The following is an 8,047-nucleotide window of genomic DNA, read 5'->3' as shown; positions in this document are numbered from 1 at the left end:
TGGCCCCCCAAAAGGCACCCCCCTTTAAAACCCTTATTCAACCATACACAGCAGTAATGTGGTGGTGATGCACCCTGTGGTGTTATAGGTGCTGTGTGATGCTCTGGACAATGTGTGTGTGTACATGCTATGCATGGCCTTTCCTGCTAATGTGTCATGGTTACACATTGCCCTATGTCTATCACATGTGCAACACAGGTGAGCTGTGGCAAGTTGTCCAACACCCGTACAGTGCTGTGTGTATGTACATGTCACAACACATGCATGTGCAGGTGCCACTGCTGACGTTCACAATGGCTACAGACGTGATGTGTACTGACATATACACAGCGTCCAGGTGAACAGTAGCACCGACGTCACATGGGGACCTATGCCAAGTGATATGGACACAGGTGCAGCCAGGTACACATGTCCACAGCAGGCTAACATCTACATGGTGCGTGTACAGTGTGATGGGGTGGCACACAGATATGATGTGACACCCACTGCTCAATGGTGTGAAGCCAACACATCAGCTGTGTCACTGCCACGATGCCTTTCACAGATTACTGTGCAGATGTCGTACTTGTCATAGCAATGTATTTCCAACAGTATGCCAGCACAGCAGTGTAAATGTGACCTGCCACCATCATTATGTCTTACAGATAATGCCACGTGTCGGACTTCCCGCTTTCAGTCGACAGGAGGAGGAGGTGATCATCCCATACCTCCATACTAATCATGACCTCTTATTCAGTCATGTGCCACAGCAGGCACAGGAACGACAGGAGATGTGGGAGGAGATGTGCAGGAGGGTGAACAGCCTGGGCGGATACAACCGCACTTATCAGCAGATCCGCAGGCACTGCACAGACCTGATCCGGCATGCAAGACAGCGTGCCGCTGCAATCGCCAGACAACAACGTGGGACAGGTGGTGGGCCACCAACCCAGCCCCCACTCACAGCCACGGAGGAGCTCCTGGCCAGTCTGGGGACACCCACGGAACAACACGCAGAAACCCATGCGTCCATCGTGGAGGTGGGTGTCTCCCGAACTATGAGCTTGGAGCTGCATGGTAAGTCAGTGTTGCATGTTTGTATGATGAGTGACGTGGGGTGGGTGTCATACTACAACACATAATATAGCAATACATGCCAGGTATATGGCCACACAAGATGCATACTACAGTATGCTATGTTGTGTTAGCAGACATGTGCATAGCACATGCTAACTCACAGATGCATGATGTGACATGCACAGTGCTGACCGTGGCGATAGTAATGGATAATGTGTATACCTTTGTGTCATCCCTTTACAGGTACGCCTGGCGGTCGCAAACACAAGGGTCTGTTGCAGGTAAGTCTGTTGCTAGTCAAAGGCATGATATGGTGTATTGATATTCCACATGTGTCCAGGCATGACATGCACACCTGTGTGTGCCCCAGTCACGGTATACAGGTTGCACCACCCGACACACACACCACCCATGTACAGTAGATACAACCGTTAGCGAAGAGTGGCATGACACCACACGACCTATTGGTGTGTTACGTGCATTCAGCTATGCATACAATGGTGTAGGTGTTCCACAATGGCTGCATGTGTAGTATGCATCGGTATGCCTCTGCAGTATGCACACAGTACCACATAGTGAGCTGTGATCTTGCCAGAGCACAGGTGTTACCAATGTGAGCTATGCCCCTGCATCGGGTGCACACGTTGTGACATGGCACATGCCATGTCCCATGCACGTGGATGTCTGGCTGCAACATTTTCACACCATGACATGACCTATGCACGACATAGCAGACATCCACACTGTCTGCATATCTGTAGGGAATGTGACACCTTACACTAGTATGGTTGTATGTCACATGGGCCACCACAGGGCCGTGTGCACGTTGTCCACCACACACAATTGTCAATGACCCAGACAGACAAGGCCATGGTCGATACCTACAGGCATGTTGCCACACAGTACATCCACAGTGGGTAGTCACCGTTGCACCCTGTACACACATAGTGGGCTCATCACTGTAGTGGACCCCCTGGACATCCGATGTAGTACACCAGTGACATGGAATGCCTCCACAGCTACTACAGGTGCCTCCAATGTCCACTATATACGTGCTGCTGAGCAGCTGAACTGACTTACAGACATGGCAATGTAATGCGTCCAGGTCACGCATCGCACAGAAACATAACTGTGTCCTGCTACTGTGCAGTGGCACAGTGCCCGCACTCCACACTGTACAGCTATGTACACAGCTCACACCAACCGCACCTGCACAGACATCCCTGTTACCCATACATTGTATCTGTAGACTGTACACATAACACTGCACCGTGACAGCCGTTGTGATGTGGTGCATGCGGTGGGACACCATCGTCACATGTCCACATGATACCACACATGTTTGCGGTGTACATGACATAGTGTCGGCAGCCATGTGTACTGTCAACTCGCCAGTGGCCACACGGTGTATCACGGTGATGCATGCAAACTACCATGAATGTGTGTACTGCATGTCTACTAAAAGACACCTGCCTGTTGTACTGTTCCCACCAGGGCAGTGTGCATACTGCCACTATGAATGTCTGGTCTACATTCACTGGTCTGTGGTGTGTGAATGCTGCATGCCACCTGCATTATCACATGCATGATGTGTGTGTGTGTGTGTGTGTGTGTGTGTGTGTGTGTGTGTGTGTGTGTGTGTGTGTCTGTATTGTAACCGATGGTATGTCTTTGTATTGACAGGTGCTGTAGGTGAGTTCCCTCCTGCGGTCCATCTGATGCTAGTGTCCCCACAGATACTAGTGGTGATGACCATGTGCATGAGGCACAGGCAGGGTCGTCACAGGCAGAGACTGTGCCATTGGAGAACATCACACGTACGTCCCCTTCATCCCTGCACACAGTTCAGATGCCGACACATACCCCAACACCGTTGCCCATAGATGACGGCCAGTCAGCGTCTGTTGGCACCGAGCAGGAATGTGTGGTGGCTGCAGAAGGTGTGGGTACACACCATGTTGCCAGTGTAATGACTGGTGCAGTGCCACGCAGGCATGTGGCAGGTGCTGCTCGTAGGGGGAGCACCGCTAGACATACACCTGGCGTACAGGGTGCAGCAGCTGGTATAACCAGACGCATGTTCCAGACTGTAATGGCGGCGCAGGCACGTGCCGAACGGCAGAACCAGGAAGGGCAGAGGCTGCAGAGGTCTGCAATCCGCTCCTTGAATGACAACATCCAGGCATTGGCGAATGCCCAACAGCATCTTGCCGATGTTCTGGATAGGAGATTGGGTGAGATGGCTGGTATCCTCGACCGAGGCATGGCCATCCTTGAGCGTGGGCTGTCCGTGCAGGAACACCAGGTAGGGGTGAGGCATAGGGCACGTGGGCGTGGGCCAGCAACACCACCTGCTGCAGGTCGGCGTGCGTGCCACCTCCCATGCCCACCCACACAGTGCTGGTAGCAGCAGCAGTGCAGCTGCTACTACACCAACCACACCAGGACAGAGCAGGCCACGTGGACGTGGCCCTGGACGGCCCCGGCGGCACGCTTCCAGCGGACATGTGACATCGGAGAGTGGACAGTCCGCACCTCCACCCGGGTTGCCTGTGCGACCCCAGGCAGGCACGGGTCACGCCGCCGCAGGCGGACACAGTGAGCCGTAACACCTGCACTGTACAGTCTGGGGCTGCCAAGCATACCCCGTGTAGGCATCACAGATGACTGAACTGTGTACACACAAACCCACACACAGCAAACACGACTGTAGGGCTCCACCACACCCACATGCAATCTACACAGTCATGCCCAGTCAATGCACAGGCCCTTACACACACACATGATGTCATCCATTGGTACAGCCCATGCCTGTGGCACACATATCACCCTGTGCATATGATGAAGTCTCTGCCGCATAACTGTGAGCTACACCATCAGTGCACGGTTATGCAAACATATTCTGATGCACAGGGTGGACAAGATAGTGAGAGGTGTATGTGATACCTGTGTCCGCATAGTATGTGATGTGTATGTTGTGGTGTGTGTGTATGGCTGGTGACAGGTGTGTATGTGATGTGGGTTGTGCACTGACATCATGCAGCAGACATACCATGCAGGACAGGTGCAGCATTCATTGATCTGTGTACACAGTATGCGTGGTGGTTACATGTGTAGCACCATGTTGGTTCAGTTAACCCGTATGACAATGATGGTGTACTTGCATGTGCCTACTGGGAGCACTGTAATTAGTTCCCCACGTAGTCGTGGGGTACCCACAGGCATGTCTGGCAACATCAGCATAGCACAGGTACCCGCAACCGGCATGGACCCCTACATAGGTACATAGGCGCACATGTACATAACAGGGTATGTGCCATACGTCATGTGTGGACCTAGCATGACTGTGTGTGGCTGCTAACACCCCTCAGGATGGGGATGCCACATCCATCAGTCCCCAGTCCCTCGTCCAGCACTGACACACAGATGATGCCTGGCGATAACTATATTCACACATCCACACGTCATTATTACTCCTGCACGAAGGCAGTCAGGGCCATTCCTTCACATGGGCTGGCACTCCTCTACGTGTTGTAGGGGGTCTCCGTCCGTTGACCCTCTTCCCCAGCACGTCCCACTCATCTTTGTGGTAATGTGTCTCACAGTCGCTTCTGTGCCCGTGTTTGCCTGGAAATATGCCCATGTCACCCAGGTCAGACATGGCCGTGTATGCCAGGCACAGATCACCACAGAGCAGATGTGCTGGGAAGGTTTACAGCCGGAGTCCCCTTGGTCGTGCAGCTTGTGACACATGTCCTAGCACCGTCATCCCCGCCTTGTGTAACGTTTGCGGTCCTTCCAAGTGCTGCAGGCGTCAGGTTAGCTACAGGCCAGATGTGCCATTGTACGCAGTCATTGCTCAGGTGTGTGATGTGTACAGGGTACAATGAACACCCCTGATGTGGATGCGATTCCTTCCAGACCAGGAGGCCACAGTGGAATGTCTTCACACCCACATTGCCATTGTGTGTGTTGACAGAGGTTACCGACAGGTGTGGTAGCCATTTCCATGAACATGTCCACCATCTTGAATGGCTCACCACCTACATGTGACATTGGGCAACATGTCCATCACACTGGGTAGGTCTGCACCTTCTCTGGCATGTAGTAGCAGGCCATGGCTCTGGCACCAGTTATCCATGTCTATGACGCCCTAGGTGGATGTCCGTGTCACATGGGGTGTTGGGTATGGTGGCGGTGTGTAGTCATCTGCATACCTTGTCTGCCACAATCCCCTATGATTGCATGCACATTGGAAGGTCGAATGTCAGATGGCAGGGGGCCCAGGACTGAGCCCTGTGGGCCTCCACTGGAGACCAGGTATGAGTGTGACAAGGCACCAGGAACACCAACCCTGTGTGGTGTGACCTCCAACCTTTCTGAGAAGCATCGGGTGACATATGTCCCCACATGTATGCTGGCGAGCCTTTCCATGAGTCCCATGTGGAGTGTGCTCTGAACGCTCCCACCAGGTCATGGTACTGTGTGCAAACCCGCGTATCCCCATCAATGACCTTGGTGACCACTCCAGACAGGACGAGCAGGTTCGGGAGGCAGGATCCGCCCTTGACTATGTTGTTGTGGGTATGTTCCGATATTGGCTGTACACCGCTGTCTGTATCCATGGGCACCTGTATGGACCTCCCACAGCTTTGCAGACAAGGCTTGTCAAGCTGATAGGGTGTGGCTGTCTACAGTCCATAAGAGCACTACCCTGGCATAGTGGGACCACAGATGCCATATGCCATCCATCGGGTCATAGCCCATAGTAAGGCTAACATGACACAGTGGTCGCATGTGTGGGCCGAGGGCCTCAATGAGGATGGGTAGCACACAGCCAGGGACACCATCGGTGCCCATTGGTGCTGTGTCAACCGCCATAGAGATATGGGATCACTCCAGGCCATATGAGATGTTTCGGAGGCTACACTCTGGTGGGATGGATATGTCCCCTCTTGGGGTGGATGTATGCATGGAACATGTCCGCTGGTTTGCAGACAATGTCTGTGGGTGCAGTGACCGTTGTACCATTCTGGACCATTTCCAGCCAAGTCTGTGTGCCCCCAACCATGTCCTTACCACAGTTAGGGAAGGCCCTATGGTTGTCTCATGTGCCCTCTGCAGTACCACTCCCACAAGCGGCCGTGGATGATTGTATGTGTGGCCGTATGGTGACGCCGGGATGAATGGGAGATGGTTTCCCTGGTACTGACATTGCTCTGTCATGTATTAGCTCCAACTGTTGATGTACAGCTTGTCAGTGGCTGGGGTCCACCACACCATGTGCCTACCTGTGGTGGACAAGGTCCTGATCTTATCATGTTTGCCTGTTGCAGACATGCATGTGGGTGCTCAGAGAAGGCATTCGATAGGCGGTTGGCAGTCTGGCCTGTGTTCAACACTGGCATGGAGGACTTGTAGGGTACCACACCGGTCGTATGATGTGTGTGGTTTGTTGTGGAGAGGTCATCACTTAGGTCCCCCATGCCGGTGTTGGGTGCAGGATGTGGATGACCAGTGGATCCACTATATGGTCTGGCATCACCATTGAGGGCTGTACATCCTGTGTGGGACATATCCTCACCATGTGTGATGGGCAGAACTGTCAGACATCCCCCCCTAGTGTGTATGGTGCATGGCTGTTTAACAGTGGCCAGGTGTGAGAACACCTGGGACCGGTGGCGTAGTGTGTTGTGCCATGGGTAATGTTCCCAGTCTATGTATGGGTGGTTCATGTCACCCAGTACGGTGCTGTTGTGAGAGCATGCACACTCACCAGTGTCCTCAGGACGTCTGTGCAGGTATCCTGTGTTTGGGAGGGTTGTCTGTAGCATGCAACAAACTGTAGGCCAGTTCTACACATGGTTAATTGCACCTAGATATTCCCCGCTGCAACGGCCATGTCTGTGGCATGGCCGGTTGTTGTGTGGCTGGACACACACGACGGTCCACATTCCGCCACCCATGCTGCCGCACCATGTGTATGCATGTCTGCTCTGTGCCGAGTGTAAGTGTCTGAGCATGCCCAGTAGGCAGCTGTGTAGATAGACACACAGCACAGTGCACACCGCGCCCGACTGCAGTTATACCCCGGGTGCATGCCTGTATCCCCTTCGCAACGGCCACGCCTGTGGCATGGCCAGGTTGCTGTTGTGTGGCTGGACACACACGACGGTCCACATTCCGCCACCCATGCCGTCGCACCATGTGTATGCATGTCTGCTCTGTGCCGAGTCTAAGTGTCTGAGCATGCCCAGTAGGCAGTGATGTACTGATCAGTAGTTACTTGGTATTCCCGACTGCAGCACTAACGTGTTACTGTACGGCGACCTTGGGATGGTAACAGGCTGCGTGACTGCGCACTCTGACATAATTCCCGATCGGGCGCATTGCCTCTGCAAATGATACCACCCACGTAGGGGTATGCCTCCTGACAGCGCTCTGCTCAGTAAACTCGGTAGCGCATTCTGTAAATGCTTCATACTGTAGTGTGTTCATGTAGATAGGCGTAGGTTCATCTCCCGTCCCTTCCGTGTGTGTGTGTGTGTGTGTGTGTGTTTCCAGCTGCCTCTGCGAATGAACATGCTTTTAGACGCTTCGCAACACATACCTTGGCTATTGCCAACTATTGTCTTGCGGGTGATGTCACCAGCCTACAAGTATGCCTCTGACAGCGCTCTGCTCAGTAAACTCGGTAGCGCATTCTGTAAATGCTTCATACTGTAGTGAGTTCATGTAGATAGGCGAGGTCCGTCTCCCGTCCCTTCCGTGTGTGTGTGTGTGTGTGTGTGTGTGTGTGTTTCCAGCTGCCTCTGCGAATGAACATGCTTTTAGACGCTTCGCAACACATACCTTGGCTATTGCCAACTATTGTCTTGCGGGTGATGTCACCAGCCTACAAGTATGCCTCTGACAGCGCTCTGCTCAGTAAACTCGGTAGCTGCTCTGTAAATGCTTCATACTGTAATGAGTTCATGTAGATAGGCGTAGG

The sequence above is a fragment of the Protopterus annectens genome, chromosome 1.part0, assembly GCF_019279795.1.
Source record: "Protopterus annectens isolate FY-2018-M chromosome 1.part0, PAN1.0, whole genome shotgun sequence".
Taxonomy (NCBI): Eukaryota; Metazoa; Chordata; order Ceratodontiformes; family Protopteridae; genus Protopterus; species Protopterus annectens.
This window is presented reverse-complemented; position numbering follows the sequence as displayed.